The sequence below is a fragment of the Myxocyprinus asiaticus genome, chromosome 48 (assembly GCF_019703515.2).
Source record: "Myxocyprinus asiaticus isolate MX2 ecotype Aquarium Trade chromosome 48, UBuf_Myxa_2, whole genome shotgun sequence".
Taxonomy (NCBI): Eukaryota; Metazoa; Chordata; class Actinopteri; order Cypriniformes; family Catostomidae; genus Myxocyprinus; species Myxocyprinus asiaticus.
Genome location: NC_059391.1, coordinates 29,290,646 through 29,318,623, shown reverse-complemented (window position 1 = coordinate 29,318,623; position 27,978 = coordinate 29,290,646). Strand labels below are relative to the sequence as shown.

The following is a 27,978-nucleotide window of genomic DNA, read 5'->3' as shown; positions in this document are numbered from 1 at the left end:
ACAATTAGCATCATTTTGTGCTGCTTCTATGAAACGTTGGGTTCATACATGGATTTGCGTGCTCTTCAGGACTCGTACCCGCTCCTTTAAATCACAAGTGCAACACTCTCAGTCGAGCTACTGCACAATTTGATCGCACTCAAACAAGCTTGTAAATGTTGTTGATTATGTGATGCAAATGTTAAAATGAGTCATGCACTATAGTAAAAGTGTTTAGATGTCATAAGATAGCATTGTGTGAGGAACAGGGTGAAAAGTAAGTGTTTATGAACTGATAATCGTGAATTGTGTGAAAGCGAATAGAAGTATTAGTTGTTTTAGCGCCTCTAGTGTTTTCACCAGGAAACTGCCGCAATTCGTACAACGAGACACATAAAATTATTTTGCAAAATGTATAGTATGGTGATTCTATGAGGCCAGGGCCTCGTTTCCCAATAATGATTAATCTTAGCAGTTAAGAGCGTTTTCTACGAGCGATTCTACGAATGTTCATTATTTTTTACGTGCATTTCCTAAAACTGCACTAAACATGAATGAGCGAGGACGTGCTTTAAGTGCTACTTAAGAGAGTCGCTGTCCGTGCGACAGTGCTGAAATGTGAATGTATAGTGCTGCTCGTCATTGTAACTTTATTGTATTTGTGCGTAACTTTACAATAATTGCTAAAATTTGTTTAAAAATATTTTTACATTAACTACATATTTACATATAGTTTTACAATAATTCTGTGCAGAACGATCTATTTCTTTTACACAATCTGCTTCCATAATCAGGTGTGCATGTGTAATATTTCATTTTCTCAAATTTCGTGGCTTGTTGAGTGCGTTACCGTGGAGACATCACCCTATTCTGCGCAGCATCCACGCACAACTCACCACGCGCTCCACCGAGAGCGAGAACCACATTATAGTGACCACGAGGAGGTTACCCCATGTGACTCTACCCTCCCTAGCAACTGGGCCAATTTGGTTGCTTAGGAGACCTGACTGGAGTCACTCAGCACACCCTGGATTCAAACTCACGACTTCAGGTGTGGTAGTCAGCGTCAATGCTCTCTGAGCTACCCAGGCCCCCAGCATATCCTGATATTAAAGTTTTAGCATAAAGTGATATATTTAAAGTGTAGATGTTTAAATTGTATCAGGTGTAATTTTGCATTTGTCCTGCAGGAGTCTGCATTAGTCTATGTGCTTACGATGCTCTTAGCACTGTACGATTACTCATGAGCACTCGTAAATCTACGAGCATTTTCAAGTACTACTTAAATTACAATGCTTTTGGGAAACGAGGCCCAGGCTGGTTCCACATGTCCATTTGGGCTTAAAGTAAAAAGACTATGCAAGAGTATACTGAGACCTAACGGCACATGGAAAAACTAAGTATACCCTAGCCTTAAGGCGTCATACTGAAGCAAAGACTATTACAAAAATGAGCAAACAATTTTATGTTGTTTTATACGTTTTGGTTAAATTCTAAGGCAGCATTGCAAGTATCCTTCATCAAGAAGGCAATCGGCAAATTAAAAATATAATATAAAGCTGCACAATATTTAAACATTAACCTTCACTGTTTTAAAGGAATTAATGGATCAATAATGTCAGAATAATTTCAGCTCCTGAGTGTAGACTTACAGGAAATGCTCACGGCACGTCTCAGGGGAGAGATGTTTTTAACCAGCTACTGCAGACGATGAGTCCAGACACTACAAACAAAACAAAGAGCTGCGGTTTGAAAGAACCGATGTTAATAGCTGCCATTAAATGGCATAAATGTGGAACTACAACATTTAACTGATGCATGAACATGTTTGCAAGTGTATAAAGAATGAAAAAAAGAATGACAGTACACTGTTGAATTTGCATGTACAATTTTGTTTTAATTACTCCCTAGTGGGAGTTCTAACCTACTTTGCTGTTTTACAACTTCGGTTATGTCTACACTAATATGTTTCATCTGAAAATGCATATGAATATTCCGGGTTCAGCTCAATCGACAGCGTTTGTGGCATAATGTTGATTCCCACAAAAAGATTAATTTCGACTCGTTCCTCCTTTTCTTTAAAAAAAGCACAAATGTGTGTTTCAGTGAGACACTTACAATGAAAGTCAATGGGACGATTTTTGGAGGGAAGCTTATAATTTTATAAAAGCACTTACATTAATTAATCTTTTAAAACTTGAGCTGTAAAGTTGTTTAAACCGTCATTTTTACGGTTGCTTTAGGGTTTACGGCTAACATCATGGCAACGAAGTTGTAAAATTGGCTATAACTTTACACGGATGCACACGGAAATCATGTTAACACACATATTGTTTACGTCTTGTGTCTATACTTTTGAAACAGTGAGTATTTTAATGTTTACAGATTGACCCCATTGACTTCCATTGTAACTGTTTCACTGGAACACACATTTAAAGGAGGGACGAGTGGAAATGAATTTTTGTGGTAATCAACATTATACCACAAATGCTGCCGATTGAGCTTAACCCGGAATATTTCTTTTAAAGTATAAGGTTAGCCTTAGAAAAATTAAAATAATCTCAAAATCAAACATCGACCAGAATGTGAGAAAAGGAAATATTTCAGTAATGAGTTCATCTCCAGAGATAAATTTAACACATCAAACTGATTTGTGATTTACAAGTTTCATTATTCACCTTCAAGGATCATGAATATTTTCAGCCAGATCTAATTATGACAAACTATGTTCTATTTTAATTTCGCTGTAGGACTAACGTTTGACTCTGCCGTTAAGGGGATGGTTCACCCGAAAATGAAAATTCTGTCTTCATTTGTTCCAAACCTGACATTCTTTCTTCCGTTGAACACAAAAGGAGATGTTTTGGAGAATATTCAGTCTCAGTCACCATTCACTTTGGTTAAATTAAAAAAAGATTGTGACTGAGACTAATATCCTGCCTAACATCTCCTTTATGTGCCTTGGAAGAAACAAAGTAATGCCTATGATGCCTTACAATGTTGTCTAGGTAGGTAGCTCACTACGTTTTGGAACAAAGCCAGGATCAGTGGAGCTGTACATCACACTTTACGTATTTCTAGATGCAATTAAAGAAGACTGATGTATAATGATACTTTTCCATGTGCACTGGATAATGTTATATTTTATAATATACTTTAGTCAATCACAGGCTGGATTGCTCCTTTCTAACTAACGAAATGCAGTCACAACTTTATCAGACCCTCAATGAAGAATATAAAACCATCCAATCTGACACGTCGACATGCTTTAAATGTAAAGGCGAACAGGATATAAAAGACTTTCTAACATGATTCATTAACCATCACAACTGTCCGTGTCAGTTTAAGCACATTAAAACAAAGCAAAATGTATTAAGTTTCCTTATTGTTGGCTTAATCATGGAAATAAATGAGTTCTTTTGAAAAAGAACATTCTATGCATGTTTCCATACATTAGTGTGGCTTTGACGGCTTGTGTGCATAAACGTTGAGGTTATTGATGATCCAGCAGGGTCGTTTAGCGAGATCAAAGCAGAACAAATCTGGTTTTAATGACAGGCTTGGGCTGCCCGGACACGATAGAACCCAACACGTCGCAACTGGCGCACAAGACCTGACATCTAAAACAGTGCATAACTCAAACCACAAAGTTCTGCATGAATGAGGGTCGGCACTCAACGCTGTGGGCCAATCAGGGTACATGGAGAATGATGTCATGGTTTAAGCAGGCATTACATTCTGATTGGCTGTTCTGATGGATTTATGACTAAATCAAAGATTTCATTAATTATATGAGCTATGCACCTCTAACAGTAAGTATTAAAAGTTCAGAGTGTAATTTGTCCTGCAGCATTTGTGCTACAGACATGAATGATCCTTCAAATCACGTGTGTTGTTGAGGAGAGATGTGCTGTTACTACTAAAAGATCACACTTGCCATTTTTACCTGCTGCAGTACAATAAAACTGCTGAAAAAAATCCCATAACTCCATAGGGAGTTATGGCAACCATCCTGAACACAACAGTAACCACCATGAACACCCTAGCAACCACCCTGAACACCCTAGCAACCATTATGAACATCCTAACAACTATCCAGAATGCTTTAGCAACCACCATGAACACCCTAGCAACCTCCCTAGAACACCCTGGTAACCATCCAGAAAACTTTAGCAACCACCCAGAACACCTTAGCCACCATAAACACCCCAGCAACCACCATGAACACCCTGGCAACCATCCTGAACACCCTAGCAACCATTATGAACATCCTAACAACCATCCAGAATGCTTTAGCAACCACCATGAACAGCCTAGCAACCTCCCTAAAACACCCTGGCAACCACCATGAACACCCTGGCAACCACATCGAACACCTTAGCAACAACCATGAACACCTTAGCAACCATTATGAACACCCTAGCACCCAGAACACCTTAGCCACCATACACACCCTAGCAACCACCATGAACACCCTGGTAACCATCCTGAACACCCTAGCAACCACCATGAACACCTTAACCACCATAAAACCCTAGAAACCACCCTGAATACCCTAGCAACCACCCATAATACACTTGCAACCACCATGAACTCCCTAGCAACCACAATGAACACCCTGGCAACCACGATGAACACCCTGGCAACCACCATCAACACCCTGGCAACCACCATGAACACCCTGGCAACCACATCGAACACCTTAGCAACAACCATGAACAACTCTAGCAACCATTACGAACACCCAAGCAACCATCCAGAAAACTTTAGCAACCACCTAGAACACCTTAGCCACCATAAACACCCTAGCAACCACCCTGAACACCATAGCAACCATTATGAACATCCTAACAACCATCCAGAATGCTTTAGCAACCACCATGAACACCCTAGCAACCTCCCTAGAACACCCTGGCAACCACCATGAACACCCTGGCAACCACATCGAACACCTTAGCAACAACCATGAACACATTAGCAATCATTATGAACACCCTAGCAACCATCCAGAAAACTTTAGCAACCACCCAGAACACCCCTGCAACCACCATGAACACCCTGGCAACCATCCTGAATACCCTAGCAACCACCCATAATACACTTGCAACCACCATAAACACCCTAGCAACCACAATGAACACCCTGGCAACCATCCTGAACACCCTAGCAACCACCCAGAATACCCCTGCAACCACCATGAACACCCTGGCAACCATCCTGAATACCCTAGCAACCACCCATAATACACTTGCAACCACCATGAACTCCCTAGCAACCACAATGAACACCCTGGCAACCACGATGAACACCCTGGCAATCACCATCAACACCCTGGCAACCACCATCAACACCCTAGCAACCACCATGAACACCAGGGCTGAAATGATTAGTCCACATTATTGACAACGTCGACAATAAAAAATTGCAGACAAAAAATGTTCATTGTCGAATAGTCGTTTGATCTCATTTAACGTAACATGAGATCACATGAAACTCTAATGATGAGAGCAGAACTGCAGCTCACGCCTGACTGAGGAGAGCAAGAATTACACAGATCACAGTCCAGATGCACTCCAAACTTTCCAAACCACTTCAGGTGATGTAGATCACAAATTATAAGGAAATTATACAAAATAAGTAAATACAGAAGCACTCTCGTTGTGAAATAAAGCAGAACAGGAGCTGCCGTTCTGCTTCAGTAAAACTTGTGTGTCGAGCATCTTTAAAGGAAACACCCTGGCGTTATATCTTTAATGCATCCTTTGTTAAAGTTCAAATAAGAAGGAAGCAGGTCATGTAAATAAGTACAAACTCTGAAACTGGCATTTCTCTCTGCAGTCAGAGCCGTTTCTATGAGTTGCGTGAAGCGACCCAAACACTCCAGCGTGGGCACGCTCATCCCAGATGTTGCTGCAGCTAGATGAAAACGTGATGGCTCATGACGTAGTGAATCATAATATATGTGTCACGATACGTAGCACTATTAAGAAGAGAAAGGTAGTTTTTTGTAAGTTAAAGATGGATGAGTTTTTGATTGGTTGTTTTTTTACTTGTTTTCCCAATATAAATACCTAAAACTCCTTTAAAACAACGTACATTACTTTAAGAGCTCTACTGCAGAAGAAAAATGTGTTAACTGAGAATGTTTTATATAATATTAAATATTTTAAAATATCTAAAAAAAAAAACTTAAAACAAGATGCATTTACATGAGATATCTGTATATCTTGAATATAAGCATATTTTGTCTTTACTGCACTTGCAGAAGTATGAACAAGTGAAAAAATACACCACCATAACACCTTAACAACCACCATGAACACCCTAGCAACCACCCTAAACACCCTAGCAACCACTATGAATATCCTAGCAGCCACCATGAACACCATGGCAACCACCATGGACACCCTGGCAACCACATCGGACACCCTAACAACCATGAACACCCTAGCAAAACACATGGACACCCTAGCAACCATCCAGAACACTTTAGCAACCACCCTGAACACCCTAGTAACAACCATGAACACCTTAAAAACCACCCTGAACACCCTAGCAACCGCCCAAAAATACCTAGCAACCACCAGGAAAAACTAAGTAAACATCAAGAACAACCTATCAACCACAATGAATACCCTGGCAACCACCATCAACACCCTGGCAACCACATCGAACACCCTAGCAACAACCATGAACACCCTGGCAACCACACCAAACACCCTAGCAACAAACATGGACACCCCAGCAACCATCCAGAACACTTTAGCAACCACCCTGAACACCCTAGCAACCACCCTGAAAACCCTGGCAACAACCATCAACACCCTGGCAACAACCATCAACACCCTGGCAACCACCATGGACACCCTGGCACTGTGGCAGTGACTAGTGTTGATGTTTACTGTGTTTTGGTTTAGTAAAAATAAACATCTACTACAATCAGTCTTCAAACAGTAAAAACAAATTCCTGCAATTTAAATGGCCATCAAATAAAACAGAAGTAGTTGGATTTAGTGCTATTAAAGGTCGCTGGGGAAATTTGAGGTGAAGGGTTATCTGACAGTTAGAGAAGTTGTTGTGTTGAAGAGGAAGAAATTGTGCTGCTGTATGTGCTGGTGTTTAAAATACAAGTAGTTCAATACTTCCCCTGACTATTTGGAATATAAAATACTCTGATATCATATTTAAGAGATGAAATCTGACAACAGCCTGCAGATAAAATATCGAACTGCATGAACTCGTCCGGTTCAAGGTAACATCAAGCCTTCAGGCATCTCTGTGATTCTGTATGAAGTCAGATCTACAGTGACACAACGTTTTGTGTTTGGATAAAAACACTGAAGAAAGAAGGCCGCTCTTGTCAGGTTGAAATTAAACCAAAGGCCGCCATATGAAGACAAACAGCGACAGAGTGAACCTCACGAAAACATGTCCCGGTCATATTTCACCCCAAAAATCAAAAGTAAATGGTAACAACATTACTACAACTACACAAGTTAACATGAACTAACAAAGAACAATGCTTTAGTATTTTTGGTTAATGTTTATTTCAACATATATAATTAAATTGTTAAAATTAAAAAAGTTGTGTACATTTATATTAGTTAATGCATTATGAACTAACAACTCATTGCATTTTCATAAATGAACATGAATTAAGATTAAAATAATGTTCCAATGAAAAAAATATGAACAGTCTTAAAATAGGTTTCATTGTCTTTAAGCAAAATATTTATTTTGATTTCATGGTAAAATATGACCCGGACATGTCCTTGACAGTTTTCTTGAGATTCCTCCAGCTAGCATCCTTTCTTGATAGCGACTGCAAGCGTGCGGTGTGACTTAAGTCATTAAAGGTTGATGTGATGACCTCATGTAAATCGGAAAGAGAAAACAACAGCTTCCTCCGGTCAGTACTGTTTTGCAGTGCTCAGCAGAGTTCTCAGGAGAACCAGCGCCAAATCACGCTCCTGAAACGTGCTCGATGCCTCAGCACTTGAGAAATTGCATCCAATGCATCAATGCATCCTTCTGCACCAACAACTTCCCTAGAAGCTTGCATCACACACGTACAGACTAGGGATGGGCATTTTGGTCATTTTGTGTACTCGAGTACTCGTCAAGTACTCAGGCGAGGGGGTGGGGGCACATAGTCATGTACATATATAGTATGTACATATATGTTATATGTCTTTGGATGCTGCATTGTGTATATAATAACTCATTATTATTTATACAGGGTGTATTGTGATTTTCAGGGATACCTTGATTGACAACATAGATGTCTCATAGCAACCAAACTGATAAACGATGCTGCAATGCTAGCATTTGTTCTACAGGTTTTCAGTAATCAAAAGAAAATTTAATCCACTGTATTTTGAACATCTGTCTCTGCACACGTTTGCTGAACAGGTTTTATTATCATATAATGTAGAAACTTTGACTCATTAATCAATAAATATTTTATTTATTTATTTATTTATTTATTGGATTTTTCCCCTTTTTCTCCCAATTTGGAATGCCCAATTCCCAATGTGCTTTTTTTTTTTTTCTCAGTCCGGGTGGCGGACGACGAATCTCAGTTGCCTCCGCGTCTGAGACCGTCAATCCGCACATCTTATCATGTGACTCGTTGAGCGCGTTACTGTGGAGACATAGCGCGTGTGGAGGCTTCACACTATTCTCTGCGGCATCCACGCACAACTCGCCACACGCCCCACCGAGAGTGAGAACCACATTATAGTGACCACGAGGAGGTTACCCCATGTGACTCTACCCTCCCTAGCAACCGGGCCAATTTGGTTGCTTAGGAGACCTGGCTGGAGTCACTCAGCACACCCTGGAGTCTTGCCGTTTATTGTTATTTTGGTGTATATCAATGAAAATTATTAAGTGCCATTCTTCCTTGTGTTCATTTAGTAAATAGCATTTATTGTGTTTTACTTCTTACATTAAACATTTTGAATTTAATTGGCTACAATGGCTTAAAATGGCAGTTCCTTTGATTTAATATATATATATATATATTCATTAAACCATTTCAGAGAAACCACACAAATATTGAGTATATACAGTATATAGTATATTGAATATCTTCAGAAGGGTGAAACATATTGAGATAAAATTGTTAAGCCATTTTGCCAAATCCTAGACAGTTCTATATATCACACAATAATGATTTTCTTATTGTAAATGGAAAATATTTCAGTTTAATATTTTTCTGCTAATAATGCATTTTGCGGTAAATATCTGTATCGAATTTCATCCCTGCTGTCGTCAGACTGAGCTGTAGATTCGTATATCAGAGCATCTGAAACTTGAGACGTGTGTTTGAAACAACACATCCATCACATCTGCAGACTGTTCCAGACTTGTCTCAAACCGGACTGAGTCAAAATGCAGTTCTGTGACACTTCCAACCTCTCGATGGACTGTTCTAGAGTCAGAATATCTCACATGTGCACTGTAATAGAGTCATAATCAGCTTGGTCTAGGATCAGTGTATCAGTGTGGACATAACAACAGGTTTATAAAGAAAAGAATTCACATCTCTTTAAACCGAGGTGAGCTATGTTGTTTGTGGTCGTCTGTGGAGATGAACTAGCATTTATGGTTCTTGATTCCAGTGCAATCACAACCGTGATTCATTTCTAAAGAGATTTGCGCAGAAGAGCCACTTTAACTAACATAAAAACAAAGCAACTTCAGCTTAACTTCATGCGACCTCGTGTCTTCAAGCATGTACAATGTGTTTTGGCTTCAGTAAACTCTACGCATAATTTAAATTCATTTAAACTGACTGATCTCAGAACACTCTAGGCAGTCTTTACAGGGTTAACCTTTCACGTGCAGAGTCATGTGACGAAACAACATGGCACCGACCTCAGCGGAGTTTGTCTTTGGGAGAAACGCCAACAAAACTATATCTGGTAAGAAACCTCATTAAGTTTTTACATTGAAACCTGTTTGAGTCAAAAGACTAGAGTCTCTAGTTTCATCCGATATGCCATTTTAAAAAGTTAATCGATTTATAGCGATTCAGCACTCTGTTAAACACGATGACCTCCTGCAAGAACTTTAATGCTATTTTACCTTGGAAATCCTATATTCACTATGCATTAACCCTTGTGCGAACTTCGGGACATTTTTGTCTTTTTCATTTTTGTTTTTTCGATAATTTTGGCTGTTAATGCCAACGTGCACTAACGCAACATTTGCCAAAGGTGTGTATTTTTGGGGGGAATTTTGATATTTCAACCTCACTTCCTATAATACATCTATAATACACTGTGTACACACAATAGTTACACTCAGGACCTTCAGGACAAAAATGTCCCCATTGAAACCCATTAAAACTGCAATATTTGATCCCAGTGCCATTAAAGCATAAAATCATGAATTCTATGATATTATGCTTTCATTCCAGAGCCCTGGCTTCAACATTTACATTTTTAATATTTTCCACCAGATGGCGCCATTTTCCTCATGTTTAGCCTATGGAGTAAATACATACTTTTCCCCTATTCTCTGTGTGCTGTATTATAGAGCACTGCAGGCCAATTGCATAAATGATGCCGCTAAAATTGTGTGTGTGTGTGTGTGTGTGTGTGTGTGTTGGTATGGATGTCAGAGTGTGTTTCGTATGTGTGTATTGAGAAATGTGTGTGTGTGTGTGTGTAAAAACAACAGTGGCATTATGTAAACAAACTGGCATTTAAAGGGTTAAAATCCTGAAAATGAATGAATATTTGGTAGTTATGATCAGGACTGATGTTGGTTAAAAAAAATTAACTCATTGAAAGTAGAAAATAATATTAATACATATAATTTTTATGGCAGTTTTTTGACGTGGACATTTTTTATCCTCTAAGGACCTCCGAGTATCTTTTTTGAATTGAAGCACATGAGTTAACACATTGAGAATTAATGAAAATATTGCTTTAAGAGGCTTTATATGGAGTTAGGATGAAAATAAGGTGCATTTCAAACTGTTCTGAGACCAGTGCAGACAGACAGCACACTGGAGGTTAAGTCATTCACTAAATAGGGAGCAAGGGAGCATCCTATAGCTCTCTATGCAGTTAAGTGCATTCACTCCTAAAATCTGATCAAAAGTTCAGTTTCAGGCTGCAGATGATGTTTGGATCACTCAACATGTTTGACAGACATGGGACAATGATAATCAGTACATAGATTCAGAATTTATAATGTATCATTTTATTTTAACATGGTTGACAGTGATTGGATGATGCTGGACATTACTTTGAATCAGAATTAATTATGCTAATTTCTGATTGGTAAAATGCTTCAGCACTGGCTATCACTTGATTGTTTGACTGTGCAAAGAGAGAACATTGAGACTTTGTTGCCAAAGTAGAAAAAACATTGTAACATAAAATTTTTATTTGTAGTTTTTTTATTTGTGCTTTTCCCAATACACATTGTTCCAAAGCAGCTTTACAGAAAATCAGCTGTAATGTCTGTAATGTCTCAAAAACATGAATAACCAATACTCCTGAGAAAAAAAAAAAAAAAAAAAAAATGACTTTCTATGGGTTGGTATTATTATTTAAAATTTCACAACTTAGTCCCGCGGTCCCCATATGAGGACATACATTTTTAGGAAAACTATTTGGTCTCCCAGTTTACAAATTGGCCCGGTTGCTAGGGAGGGTAGAGTCACATGGGGTAACCTCCTCGTGGTTGTGATTAGTGGTTCTCGCTCTCAATGTGACGTGTGGTAAGTTGTGTGTGGATCATGGAGAGTAGCATGAGCCTCCACATGCTGTGAGTCTCCGCGGTGTCATGCACAACGAGTCACGTGATAAGATGCGTGGATTGACGGTCTCAGAAGTGGAGGCAACTGAGACTTGTCCTCCGCCACCCGGACTGAGGTGAGTAACCGCGCCACCACGAGGACCTACTAAGTAGTGGGAATTGGGCATTCCAAAAAGGGGATTAAAAAAAATAATTTAGAGGTTTGTTCAAAAATTATGCACAATAGCGATGCTCACCTAACTAATATGTTTAGTCGGTCACGTGACATCTACTGCAGGACAACGAACTCCTTTGGAATGCATTTAGACAAAAAAAACAAAAACAATCTATGTTGTCTGTATTGTCATTTACGTCAACAATATGCTAATCTAGGTCAGTGAATATATTTATAAAACAAGGAAACCACAAAAGCTTTCATCATACAGGCACGTCGACCTACAGATGCCCTGATTCCAAGAATAACACACACGACACCTATAAACAATCCCATAATTCCCTGCAGATGTAAAGATACACACATGCTAGTGAAGGGAGATATTGTTCTGCAAGATTTAGCAATCCTGAGATCTGAAGAATGTCCGTGGCGAAGATGAGGTGGGTTTGGCTCGGTCACAGAGTAAACGTTGAGCACGAGCTATATTTAAGAGTCCCTCGATGCTGCGGGCAAGAAAAGAAGATAAAGACGGATTGTGCGGTGGGACGCACGGACGAACGGCTGCCTTCCAGAAAGAGATTGGAACATGCAAAGTTAACCTCTTTTGCTTTCACGTTATTGATCATTTACAGCACGGGAAAGACAAACGCAATTAACAGATTCTGTTTACGGTTTCTTTCAGGCAGGTTTGAACTGCGGATAAAACAAGACCCCGCCCCATCCATGCAATCTCAGATTATATTCCAATATGAAAATAATTTTAATCTTGCGGGATAAGAACATGAAGGGTCATCATCATATTCAGAGCAAGAGCTCTGGGACTATCAGTGACCTGAATTACACACACATCATTAGCACAAACATCTGCATTCTGTGAGGATTTGGCCCGGGGCAAGATGGGCCGCCACTGAGCGTGAAATCTCACACGGACACACACACACACACACACACACACACACACTGACAGACAGACATGGAGACTGTCATTAAGATAATAATATTTACTATTCTCTTACCCCTAAACCAAGCCTACAAACCAAACTTATTACGTTCAAAGCAAAACATGATTTGGCCGATATACGAGCATATATATGTGAGAACTGCTGCAAATGTCTTCACACATTGATATTTTACAACACGGCAGCACTGGAGACTTTTAAAAGGGATAGTTCACCTAAAAAATAAAATTCTTCATTTACAATAGTGCTGCAACAACAAATCAGAAATAATCGATAATGTGAACAATCGTCAATTAATGTCGTTATTGGTTGCTCGGATATAAAGCTGGGTTTTGATGTAGATTTCCCATTTCGATTCTACTCAGATTCACAAGCTCTGGATTCGATTCAGATTTATTTGGGTACATTTCAGTTATATTGTCCGTTTTGCTTGCATACAAAAGAAATTCTCTCGCAGCTAATTGGTAGATTACGAAAATATTAATTTAATCCATTTTTATCATTTTGGTCCATCAATGTCAATGTATCAATCAATGTATTCCATCAATAAATATGATATCTTACAACTGATTTCTTACAAATGCAAACATTTTATTGCACATATACAGTATATACAGTATACTTTGTAATGACCAATATTATACTGATTATGTTTGTGTTTAAGTGTCTCACTGATATACATAACCAATTTCTATTTTAGGCACATTAACTACTTAATTATTTATAACTATTCTCTGGTGAACTGCTTTACAAAACTCATATCACACACAGTTGCAATATACACATGTCCAAAGCCCCTCACTTATAATATTTAAAATGTAAAGTCTTTGTTGTCCAACTTTATCAGTAAACCTGATATGAAATTATCGATAACCGATTAAGTGAAAATATTGGTTAAAAATATCAGTCAAACCAGTTATTGGTCTTTCTCTAATATATGTACCAATTGTCTTTTGTTTACATGCATAATTTGTACAGTTTACAAGTATTTGCATTGACATGCTGAACAAGTGCTAAAACTTGAGCGAATATTTACGAGAGTGGAGTCAAATGGCTTCTTTACCTCATCCGTGCTATATGCATATTCAAGTGATTTACTCGCATTGTAGAGTTGTGCATAGAGTACAAGATCGATCTTGGGATTTTATGAATCGATATCAAGAGGGGGTCTGTGTAGCTCAACGAGTAAAGACGCTGACTACCACATCTGGAGTCGAAAGTTCGCATCCAGTTGTGCTGAGTGACTCCAGTCAGGCTTCCTAAGCAACCAAATTGGCCCGGTTGCTAGGGAGGGTAGAGTCACATGGGGTAACCTCCTCGTGGTCGCTATAATGTGGTTCTCGCTCTCGGTGGGGCGCGTGGTGAGTTGTGTGTGGATGCCGCGGAGAATAGCGTGAAGCCTCCACACGTGCTACGTCTCCACGGTAACGCGCTTAACAAGCCACGTGATAAGATGCGCGGATTGACGGTCTCAGACGCGGAGGCAACTGAGATTCGTCCTCCGCCACCCGGATTGAAGCGAGTCACTACGCCACCATGAGGACTTAGAGCCCCCCCCCCCCCAAAAAAAAAGGATAACAAGATTGTTCAAATGAAGATCGTGATTAGTTAAAAAACATTTTTACCCTGTCTTAGTCAGATATGTGCACCATGGACGGAGAAGGTCTGTAATGAGCGATGCGTTTGTGTGATAAAACACACAATTTAAAAATTATGATAAAAAGCAAGACCCAAGTTTTCCAAAGCACAGAAAACTGATTTTCTATTTATAAAAATGCATTTTATCCGATTAATCGAAGAATAATCGACAGATTAATCGAGTATCACAATATTCATTAGTTGCAGCACTACTTTACTCACCCTCATGTTGTTCCAAACCTGAATTTTGTGTTAAATATCTCATACGTGTTTGGAACTACATGAGGGTGAGTAAATGATGACTGAATTTTCATTTTGAATGAACTTCCTTTAAACACACATTCACAGATTCACTATAGATCACAGCACATGTAAAAAAAAAAAACGATCTCTGCATTTTCTGATTTATAAAAACAGGAAAGCAAATGAACTTTACGAAAAACTGTACACAACCCAAGACTGCAGAAAACTGATGAAACGTCCTCTAAAAACACTGTTCATTTGCCGTAACAAGGTCACACACACTCACAAATCCCCTGGAACCAAATTCCAAATTAATCTACAATATTCCAAAAACACAGAGCTACTGAAATGCAATCTCATGTATCGTCCAATATACAAACGCACAATCCTCACATCATCCCCACAGAAAACTGTAATAATCCGACTGTAATTTTCTGTTCTGCATTGTGTACTTCAGGAGCTATAATCAACTGTCAATCAAAATCCACAGATCTGGATTCAATCGACTAACACCGACCCGTCAGAGTGTAACCACCGAACTGATCCACATGAAAACATCTGACCTGTTTCCTCCACATTATTAACACTAAATCAAAGTAGAACTCAAAAAGCTGTCCTCTTATGAGCGCTGTATGAGTGGGTACATGCTTTTTGCATGTCATCGTGTGGTGTTGTGGGAATGAGTTTCTGACAGAGAGCTCACCCTGTCCTTGAGCCGGAGGTCTGTCCGTGCTTTTAGGATCATGTATCATATGACGTCACTTCATGACTCTGTAGAAAGTGTGCCACTTGCCTGCAGCAGTCCAGAACATTCTATCCCCAGAATGGAATACTAGCGTGCTGCTTACTGCATACTATTTCATTTCAAACAGTAGTATGCTACATTCTTATGGGCCTTCACGTCGAACGCTTCTTTGCACAAAAAAGCTACACACAGTGCCACAAATAGAGCAGAACGCAGGTGTCTTGAGATGCGTTTTTTACACTAAAAGTTCTTTTAACTTGACACAGTGTCTAAAAACGTGGCTCTCTCGCACGAGATGCTGAAAGTTTCCACCTCAGTTTTAATGAGACCTTCATTTAACAAAAAAGAAAATGACTTATTGATCTAAAACTTTTGAACGGTTGTGTATAGCATGCATGTATAATATTTAATTCAAGTAACACAACTGTTATGCACACTGCTAATATAGTTACTGTCTATTTCAGAAAAGCGTCCCATGAAACATTGAACACTGGTTCTGCGTAGGGTTGAGGAGTTTTTCTTTTGAGAGCTACAGTATATTTCTTACAATGGCATGCCATACCTACTGTCAAGCACAGTTTTATTTTGTGACAATAAAAAAAAAGCACATTGAAAATATCTCATCATAGTATGTGGATTTCAGTTTTGCGAAAAGTCTATTTTAGGACTGCTAAAGAACATTTATTAGAATATTAAACATTATTAAACAATTCAACATAAATTTATTAGATTATTAAAAAATATATTTTTACGTAGTAAATTAATTTACTTCATTTGACATTAATACAAGTAGTCAGTCTCGGACTTGACAGTCTCTGCTACTATAGACAGGAATTAACCACGCACACACACACACACACGCACACACACAAAGAGACACGCGCGCACACACAAATGCACACAACACACACACAGAGACGCACACGTACACACACACGCACTCTCTCTCACACACACACACACACTCACAAACACTCTCTCTCTCACACACACACACACACACTCTCTCTCACACACACACACTCACAAACACTCTCTCTCTCTCAAACACACACACACACACACACACAATCACAAACACTCTCTCTCACACACACACACTCACAAACACTCTCTCTCACACACACACACTCACAAACACTGTCTCACACAGACACACACACTCACAAACACTCTCTCTCTCACACACACACACTCACACACACAATCACAAACACTCTCTCTCTCTCACACACACACACACACTCTCTCTCACACACACACACTCACAAACACTCTCTCTCTCTCAAACACACACACACACACACACACTCACAAACACTCTCTCTCACACACACACACACACTCACAAACACTCTCTCTCTCTCACACACACACACACACACTCTCTCTCACACACACACACACACTCACAAACACTCTCTCTCTCTCACACACACACACACACACACTCTCTCACACACACACACACTCACAAACACTCTCTCTCTCTCTCACACACACACACACATACACACACTCACAAACACTCTCTCTCACACACACACACACCGACACACACCCACCCACACACAGAGACACACAACCACACACAGAGACACACATACACGCACACACAGACACACACACATACACAGAGACACACACCCACACACAGAGACACACATACACGCACGCACACACACAGAGAGAGACGCACACGTACACACGCACTCTCTCTCTCTCTCACACACACACACTCACTCTCACAAACAATCACTCTCTCACACACACTCACTCACACACACACACACACACACACACACACACACACACACACACACACACGCACTCTCTCTCTCTCTCACACACACACACACTCTCACAAACACACACTCACAAACAATCACTCTCTCACACACACACACACACTCAAACACACACTCATACACTGAGATGGCCAGGTGAACAAATAAAAAAATTAAAAATAAAAATTTGATTAAAAAAAAAGTGTCCTTTTATGTATACAGCAGTACAGCAATGAATACCAGGTACATCTTTCTCACAGCTGAGAGACAGAGAGAAGACGTTAATGAGGAGCTGCTTGAAAATATAGTCATGCAAGCGCGCAACACACTTTCTGGATTGTGCTGTGAGCTTTTGCGGCACGTCTTTCTGCTTTAGGAAGACGTTAAAAACAATATGTGGCTTTTTTGTGTTTTACCTCAGCGACCTCATTTGCATGTGAATTGTGATGTGGTGTGTGGGGGGAGGAAACACCTGCGATAAAAGAAGAAAAGTGCGGCCTGAGACTGTTACCAGCTGCTCAGTGCAGGAATATTAAAGGAATATTCCAGGTTCAATACAAGTGAAGCTCAATCGACAGCATTTGTGGCATAATGTTGATTACCAATTTTTTTTTTTATTTCGACTCGTCCCTCATCCCCGAGCAGAACAGTCAGGGTCTGGAAGATTATTTATTTATTTATTTATTCATTACATTTTTTTTAAGCCATCAGTCGGCGTTATTTCAACTTCGTGAAAAAAATTGTGTTTAATGGCGGAATTCCAGGTGAAGAACTACACTACCCATAATCCTAAAGAGAGCTCCACCAATCAGAGAATCGAAGCGAACAAAGTGCGCCAAAAGAGCTCTGCAGCGACGACTCACTCCCATAATACACTGTCAACAACGCAAGAGTCACTCCCCCTACACACTCAATCTACAAATATTTCTAAACTATTGATTTAATTAAATTACATCATTCACAATGCTTCATTCCCTCATTAAAGATGTTACACAGTCTTGTATCTTTGTCTTTTTGTCTGATTTTAAAATACTTTTTTTGTATAAAATAAAAGTTTGTAATGTTGTGATTCACCTCGGAGCTGACTGATTTGGTTCATGGCGCACAACTCTTTTATGAAGGATTTAATGAAATCCATATGGAAGAAATGAATGGGAAAAACACTCCTGGAACCAAGACAGCTGAAAAAGTGGACGGGCACTGTTGCACTCTATTGTTGCGATTCAATCCCTATGTAATACAATAGTAATAGTGTTGTTTGACATCGTAAACACTACTGCTAACTTCCTGCCTATCTGAGAAAGCCAGTTTAACTGCGTTACCCATAAGCCTCTTTACAGCTTCGCCACTTCACAGGGAGAGGAAATTACTGGTCAGATCAGAAACCCTAATGACACATTACTAATTTATAGCACCATATTTGCCTACCAAACACTCCGCAAGCTGTTTACAGGCCGGCGTATTTATCCTGCTAACACTGTCGTGAGCTACTTTAACTGTCAGTCCGACAAACATGACATCACTCAAGCAGAACGCAAGGTTTAACACAAAGACAAACGCTTTGACAGCACATCACACAAACGCTGACCCAAATACAATTAAGCACACACTCATCTAAACGCGCTAGACCAGTTACAATTAATCCAGTAAAGCCAATTAGAGTACTAGGAAGCGAATGATTTATCTTTAAATCAAATAATAACATTAAATGAGTGTGATGAATGGGAGTCTTGCTTTAATTTGTTCAGTTTTGCACCCATATTCATGCATGTTAACCAACTGCAAGGCCAGCGGCTCAATAAGAGACTCTAAATTAATTCATACAGAATACGGAAAACTGAATGTCCCCCATGAAGCAACTCAGGAATAATGATTCATTACAAGTCAGCCAAGGTGAGCCATGCTGCATGCTCTGCGGAATTCCTATTCCATGCAACAGGGAAAAGAACATGGTATATTGAATCACAAACTGTTTCATACTGAAAATAAACATTTCTTAATTGTAACAAACGTTTATTAAAATTTATGCACACACACAACCAGTTCTACAAGTACCCTGATGCTGGCTACCAGCTGCTTTGCATTTCAGTGAAATACAAGGGAATAAATGTTCTTACAACCAGCAGACTAATTCATAGCCTAACATTATGAAAGAGAATAATCCATATCAGCTTTAATGGATTTAAACTATGAAAGGTTTGCTGCTTGACACCCCCCAATGCGTCGGCTCCTAAAGATGTTTAACTCAATAAAAATGGATTATCTGTGTTTACCCGAGCCAAGACAGTACAAGCGTTATGCATGCAATGATGATAAATTATCAAGATGTATTCTAGTTAGTCTACATGATTTAATACGCTACCCATTCATGTATATGTTAGTACATTGGGGGGGGAAATCGAGAAAGCTGCCTAGTTTGATAGCATTTTGAGCATCATATGCCTCTAATAGAGTCCAGGTAGGCAGTTTACTAGGTTGTCAGACTAAACCGAAGATTTCTTTCAAGATAGACAGCACACTTTGTTTGAGACTATGGTCCCAAAATGCAGTCAAGTTAGGCAGCACACTAGATTTGAGTGTAGTTTATGATGCACAAAAATGCTGTCTTGGTAGGCAGACTGATAAACACAGAACTTCGTGAGACTACACAGAACTAAATAAGACCTACACATTATTACATAAAGTGCATGTGTGCAAACAGTTCAAGACGGTACAATAATTGCTAAATGTGCAAATTGCAAAGGGAGTCGGATGGTGTTCAGTTGTGTGTGTGTGTGTGTCAGTCCAGTCTCTGAGTATTGAAGAGTCTGATGGCTTGGGGGAAGAAACTGTTACACAGTCTGACTGTGAGGGCTTCAGTAACTTTTGCCAAACAGCAGGAGGGTGAAGAGTTTGTGTGAGGGGTGCATGAGGTCATCCGCAATGCTGGTGGCTTTGCGGATGCAGCGTGTGGTGGAAATGTCCATGATGGAGGGAAGAGAGACCCCGATGATCTTCTCAGCTGTCCTCACTATCCTCTGCAGGGTCTTGCGATCCGAAACGGTGCAATTTCCAAACCAGGCAGTGATGCAGCTGCTCAGGATGCTCTCGATAGTCCCTCTGTAGAATGTGGTGAAGATGGGAGATGGGCTTTTCTCAGCCTTCGCAGAAAGTAGAGACACTACTGGGCTTTCTTGGTTATGGAGCTGGTGTTGAGGGACCAGATGAGGTTCTCCGCCAGGTGAACACCAAGAAATTTGGTGCTCTTGACAATCTCCACAGAGGAGCCGTTGATGTTCAGTGGAGAGTGGTCACTCCATGTTTTCCTGAAGTCAGCAACCATCTCTTTTGTTTTGTCCATGTTCAGAGACAGGTTGTTGGCAATGCACCAGTCCGTTAGCCGCTGCACCTCCTTTCTGTATGCTGACTCATCGTTCTTGCCGATGAGACCCACCACAGTCGTGTCATCGGCGAACTTGATGATGTGATTTGAGCTGTGCATTGCTGCACAGTCGTGAGTCAGTAGAGTGAACAGCAGTGGACTGAGCACACAGCCCTGGGGGGCCCCAGTGCTCAGTGTAGTGGTGGTGGAGATGCTGCTCCCAATCCAGATTGAATGAGGTCTCCCAGTCAGGAAGTCCAGGATCCAGTTGCAGAGGGAGGTGTTCAGGCCCAGCAGGTTCAGCTTTCCAATCAGGTGCTGAGGAACGATTGTGTTGAATGCTGAACTGAAGTCTATGAACAGCATTCAAACGTATGTTTTCTTTTTGTCCAGGTGGGTGAAGGCCAGATGGAGGGTGGTGGCGATGGCGTCGTCTGTTGAGCGGTTGGGACGATACGTGAACTGCAGGGGCTCCAGTGAGGGGGGCAGCTGGATCTTGATGTGCCTCATGACGAGCCTCTCAAAGCACTTCATGATGATGGGTGTGAGTGCAACGGGACAGTAGTCATTGAGGCAGGACACTGAAGACTTCTTCGGCACAGGACGATAGTGGTGGCCTTGAAGCACGTTGGAACGACAGTGCTGCTCAGAGAGATGTTGAAGATGACAGTAAGAACATCCGCCAGCTCTGCCAGGAATGTTGTCTGGTCCAGCAGCCTTCTGTGGGTTGACTCTGCGTAGAGTTTTCCTCACATCAGCCGTGGTAAGACATAGCACCTGGTCCTTGGGAGGAGGGGTGGTCTTCCTCGCTGCCACGTCATTCTGCACCTCAAACCGAGCGTAGAAGTCATTCAATGCATCTGGAAGGGAGGCATCACTGTCACAGGCAGGTGATCTTGTCCTGTAATTGGTCATGGCCTGGATGCCCTGCCACATGCGCAGTGTGTTGCCACGACTATATGGACTACAACACCCAAAAAATGCAGTCTAGATAGGCAGCTTAGTACATTTTGAGACTATTGTACGGTGCCTAAAAATGCTGTCTAACTCACCAAGTTTAGAGTCTACTGTATGAGGCTCAAAAATGCTGTCCATGTAGGCAGCTTGATAGATTATGATTTAATAAATCCACAACAATGCTGCCTAGGTAGGTAGCTCACTATGTTCTGAGACTACTGTATGAGGTCCAAAAATTCTGTCCAGTTAGGCAGCTTAATAGATTTTGAGACAATGAAGCCCAATAATTCTAAGTAGACAGCACACTAAATGAGCTAAACTACAATGTCCAATGAATCTAGATAGGCAGCTTACTTCACTTTGAGACTATAATGCACAAAAATGCTGTCTACGTAGATTTACATTTTGAGACTATTGTATGGTGCCCAAAAATGCTGTCTAACTCACTGGGTTTTGAGCATACTGTATGAGGCCCAAAAATGCTGTCTAAGTAGGCAGCACACTAGGTTTTGACACTCTGTATGAGGCCCAAAAATAAAGTTTAGGGAGGCAGTTTTGAGACTATATGAAGCCCAAACTTTGTCTTGGTAGACAGCACAATATGTTTTACTACAATGTCCGATGCAGTCTAGATAGGCAGCTTACTTCACTTTGAGACTATGGTGTCCACAAATACTGTCCAGGTAGGCAGCTCACCAGGTTTTAAGACTCTTGGATGAAGCCCCAAAATGCTTTTTAGGTAAACAGCTAAATATAATTTACTGGCATGATGCCTACAAATGCAATCTAGATAGGCATCTTGATAGATTTTGATTTAATAAATCCACAACAATGCTGTCCAGGTAGGCAGCTCACTAGGTTTTGACACTACTGTATGAGGCCCAAAAATGCTGTCTAGGTAGGCAGCTTAATAGATTTTGAGACTATGAAGCCCAATAATTCGAAGTGTAGACCGCACACTATACGTGCTACAATGCCCGAAAATGCAGTCTAGATATGCAGCTTACTTCACTTTGAGACTACGATGCACAAAAATGCTGTCTAGGTAGACTTACAATGGTTTGAGACTATTGTATGGTGCCCAAAACTCACTAGGTTTTGAGCATACTGTATGAGGCTCACAAATGCTGTCTTGGTAGGCAGCACACTAGATTTTGAGACTATGAAGCAGTAGACAGCACACTATGCACTCACTGAGCACTTTATTAGATACACCTGTACATCTACTTATTCATGTGTTTATCTAATCAGCCAATCATGTGGCAGCAGTGCAATGCATAAAATCATGCAGATAAGGGTCAGGAGCTTCAGTTAATGTATACATCAACTATCAGAATGGGGAAGAAATGTGATCTCAGTGATTTGGACTGGACATGATTGTTGGTGCCAGACGGGCTGGTTTGAGTATTTCTGGGATTTTCACACACAACAGTCTCTAGAATTTACTCAGAATGGTGCCAAAAATAAAAAACATCCAGTGAGGGGCAGTTCTGTGGATGGAAACGCCTTGTTGATCAGAGAGGTCAACAGAGATTGGCCAGACTGGTTCGAGCTGACAGAAAGTCTACGGTAACTCAGATAACCGCTCTGAACAATTGTAGTGAGCAGAATAGCATCTGAGAACGTCCAACACATCGAACCTCAAGGCGAATGGGCTACAACAGAACAAGACCACATTAGGCACTTCATTAGGACCAGTAGTGTTCCTAATAAATTGCTCGGTGAGTATATATGGACTACAATGTCCAGTCTAGGTAGGCAGCTCGGTAGATTTTGAATTTCTAAATCAACAAAAATGCTGTCTAGGTAGGCAGCTCACTAGGTTTTGGATTATTGGTTATGGACTTACATTACCACATACACAAAGCAGATCATTTATCATGATCATCTAAACAAAGAACATCATTATTCACTCTTGCTTCAGTATTATTGCCATCATGTAAACACAAAGCCTGAATCCAGTCTATTGCTCCTGGATTGCATTGGCCATATGAACAACCAGATAGAATTCCAGATCCATAGAGATCCGGCTCACATTCACACTAAACATTCTAGACCAATATAACCATAATACAATCATGCATTGGTATTATTGCCTTCATGTAAATACATATCTTGACTATTGCTCCTGAATTGCATTAGCCATAAGAACAGAAAGCTTCCATTGCAGATAGATAGATAGATATATGCCATAGAGATCCACAGAGCTTAAACCCAACTATCTATACCAAGACAAGCATATGACACTCATGCATTAGTATTATTGCCTTCGTGTAAACACATATATCCCATCTAGTGCTATTGGATTGCATATAAACAGACAGAGAGATTCGAATCCACAGAGACTCGGTTCAGATTTCCAATGAAGAAGGACAAACCGAACAGAACTGCGTAAATCCAGGATTCCCTGATGAGATGTTTTCCCATCCTGAGCAGGATCAGACCAGTGTCAGATCAACATAACGTCTGCGTTCTGTATTTCTGGGCCAAACGAGTTTTGCCTTTTACGCGTTTTCGCCAAACTGCTCGTCTCACCTGCGTAATTATTATTTGTATTATTTCGCGATCCATGTTTCCGTGTCTTTGCATCTCCACCCGGTCCAACTCTTCTCACTCATCTGCAGCGTGAATCACACACCGTTTTTCTTATAAATCCGACGGAAAGCAGCTCTCTTGTGTACGTGTCCGCACCGACAGCGTCTTAAACGCCTCCTGTAGATCCGCGATCAAAGCGCGTCGCTGTGACCGATAATCAACACTGTGCGGTTGACGTGAACGCGCAGTGAGGGGTGGGCGAGTATTAAATATGATGTCTATAATGTCATTGCCATTGTGTATCTGTTGTGTATCCTGACTGTTATTGACTGAGACAGTCGATGATCCATCAAGATTGTTATAATGTTGGCTTGACAATGCCAACATACTTCTCAAAATCCCTAAACCAAGACCAACATTTCTGACACTAACTCCTCCTAGACCTAGAGCTTTCAAACTACATCCACCAAACTTGGCACAGACCTTCAGACTGTTCTGGAATAGTGTGCTATGTTTTTTCTAACTAATGGGACTTACGGTTTTCGCACAGCGAACAATAAAAAATGGCGAAAAATCCCATAGACTTACATTGGCGGAATGTTTAGACAAGCCAACGGAATGCTCGTTAATTCAAACTCCAAATTTTGAAATGTAAAAAACTCACAATAGGCATCTGATCTGCTCTCTCTCTCTCTCTCTTTCTCTCTCTCTCTTTATATATACATGTATATCGAATCCAGGTCGCGCTGAGTGACTCCAGCCAGGTCTCCTAAGCAACCAAAATGGCCTGGTTGCTAGGGAGGGTAGAGTCACATGGGGTAACCTCCTCGTGGTCACGATTAGGGGTTCTCGCTCTCAGTGGGGCATGTGGCGAGTTGTGTGTGGATTGCGGAGAGTAGCATGAGTCTCCACATGCTGTGAGTCTCCGCGGTGTCATGCACAACGAGCCACGTGATAAGATGCGCGGATTGACAGTCTCAGAAGTGGAGGCAACTGAGACTTGTCCTCCGCTACCCGGATTGAGGTGAGTAACCGCACCACCACGAGGACCTACTAAGTAGTGGGAATTGGGCATTCCAAATTGGGAGAAAAGGGGATAAAATAAATTTTAAAAAAAAGAGGGTTAATCACGGACATTGGGAAACCGTCACGTGTGGCCAGGCCTCCTCGGATGTGACGAGCAGCCAAACATGATGAAGGAGAAGGACTCCTGTGGCCCCGAAGAGTCTGAACTCCTAAGCGAGGCCCCTGCCGTGCTATCAGACGGCCGATGAGAGGGGCCCAAACTGAGTGCATCTCCTGGAAAACCCTCGTTAGCCATAAGCGCTTTAAAGAAAACAGATGGCTGATTGGGAGACGGGTCAGAGTTTATGGAGGGCGACCCATGACAGAAAAACTGAACTGTATTTTTTTTCTGGACAGACCAAAGAGCACAATGTATCTCAATAGCTGGGTTTCAAACCAACTATTTTTATGCAAATTTTGAAATTGCGCATAAGAAATCCTGAATGGGAATGCTTGATATGCGAATAAACTCCCATAATTCGCTATAAAGTTTATGTGGATGAGGTGGATTTTTGGAAGTTTAACATAATTTAAAATGCACATTATTGTGATTATTTATTTGCATAAATGATAATGTGTTATGACCATTTGGTCACTTGTTTCTGCTCCTTTTAAGGATTTCTGATTTCTTCGATTTCAGAAGTGTTCGTCGAAAGTGCTTCACCCATATCTCATGTTTAAAGTGGGTCCTCACAATCTATTTTGAGCACGGGCGCTCCAGCTACATAAAGGCTGGTGGCGTATGGGAATAGCCATTTGAGCCCTCATTATGTGAGCTATTGAACTTATTCCACGACATCTGCTGGTGGCATTTAATAATAGTATAATTGTTCTGCTACAGCAAATACAATTCTCCCCGAAGCAAGGAGGTCATTCAGCTGCTTCATGACACGAAGATAATGCACATAACACAGTTGATCGAAACATGCAATGTTTCACATTTTCTTTAGCCAAATTTTCAGAAATGTGCATAACATTTTTTGAAACATTTGGATGGAAACCCAGCTAATGACTCCGGGTTATTATTATATTGTATACTATTGTACAGCCTCATCTCAAAAAAATTACGTGACTGTGGCAACATTTTTGCAAATTGAAATTACGTGGTTCATGTCACGAATCGCTGTAGTTTCAATGTGAAATGTCCACTGAGGGGCGCTAAAAGCGAGTGCAATGTTCTCTTAAACAGATGAGATTTTTAAGGTTAATGCTTTATCGAGTTTTAAATTAACAAAATCGTCCTCCCTACCCTAAACCTTAAACCTAACCGATAGTGTCAGAAAAAGCAAATGTGACATGATAGAGCGTTAACAAATTTATGTTCTCAAAACGTTTTCTAAACGTTAGATTGTGGTTGTGGGAACAAAGTGTCCAGTTTTTATAATGCAAGTACAGTAGAACGTTACTTAAAGGTTAGTGTTACATTCCTGAAAACTCGAAAGCTTCCAGAAAACACAATTTTCCATTTTCACTCTTTCAAAAAAGAAAGAAAAGAAAGAAATCTATTTAGGAACAATGTTGCACTCAGAAGGTTTTGTCCATTTTGAGAATTTGTATCAAAGACTAATAACATTTGTAAGTTCCATTATTGTTATTTTAACAGTGTTTGTTCCTAACCTTTACGTAACATTAACCAAAGTTGTTAGAACGTTCCCTGTTAGGTGGATATATACTACAGATTTTTCATGCCAAAAACAGGACAGAAATCAGTGGTTTGTCCTCTCAAATAAACATCGTTTAGCTCGAATCTATCTCTGTACCCCAGAGTGAATTCTGAACTGTCCACTTCAGCTTGGGATGAGAGTCTCTGTGGAAAAATGACAGCTCAAACATCTCACAGCTTTAGTCAGGACAAGCTGTGAACATGCGTGTGGTAGCCGGGCTATTCCTCAGAGACTGACTGGCGTGTTTTCTCAAAGCAAAACTCTGTCAGTTTCAACATGATGTGTGATTTACACTCTGTGAACTCTCTTCTGATTGAGTTAGAATGGATTGTCACTGACTCATCATCATTTTAGGGTCTCAAACTGAAACTAACATTGCATGTCTAAAACTAAAGCATGACAGCAAGTTTACACCAGTTTGTGAAATCCAGACAGCGAACAATGCAAACGTCCTTTTCTGCTGACTCAGTGGAGTTAAACTGGATTATAACATATCACAAACACCGCAGGTCAACAAACGAGATGATTTTAACACAAAGATTGTCCTATAGCAGCAATACAAAGAATGATCTAATCTTTACCCTTAAAGTCTTTACCTGTTAGCCACTCCATAAATTACTTCACTGTTCTGTCCCGTACACTCCCTGAAAAGAATACGGGAAATTTGTTGCCACCCAAAGCCATTTGTCTGGCTAGTGAAAACATGAAGATCACATGAAAATATATGTGCTGTCTGTAATTTTATGGACTCAATCAATTCTTGAGCTCATTAAATACTTATGCCACAGAGACATGGATTAGTTCTTCTATTTAAGAAGCTGTTATGTTGTCATAGTCTTTCCAAATCACATTTCTCTGCCCTTGCACAGGTTGCAACATGTGTTTTGCGTCTCTGTCTGGTGTTTTGTGTGTATTTTGAGTGTTTGGTTGTTTTTAAACAGCTTGAGTGAGAAGTGTTGTGTTCTCATAGACCTAAAATTCACTGAATGTTATTTTCACCCTTGGCGAGTCGCTCAACTCGGACCGCAAAAGATCCATAAAATGGTGTTTTACTGGACTGAGTTTAAAGTTGGCTGCTGTTTAACAGAATCGTCCATATGCGAGTACCACAAT

The 27,978-nt window shown here is 40.4% G+C and overlaps 1 protein-coding gene across 1 annotated transcript in view; it reads right to left on the bottom strand.

Moving 5' to 3' along the window:
- Positions 1-27,978, bottom strand: part of LOC127437102 (integrin alpha-11-like) — a 563,744-nt gene that overhangs the window by 30,228 nt on the left and 505,538 nt on the right. The window lies entirely within an intron of this gene.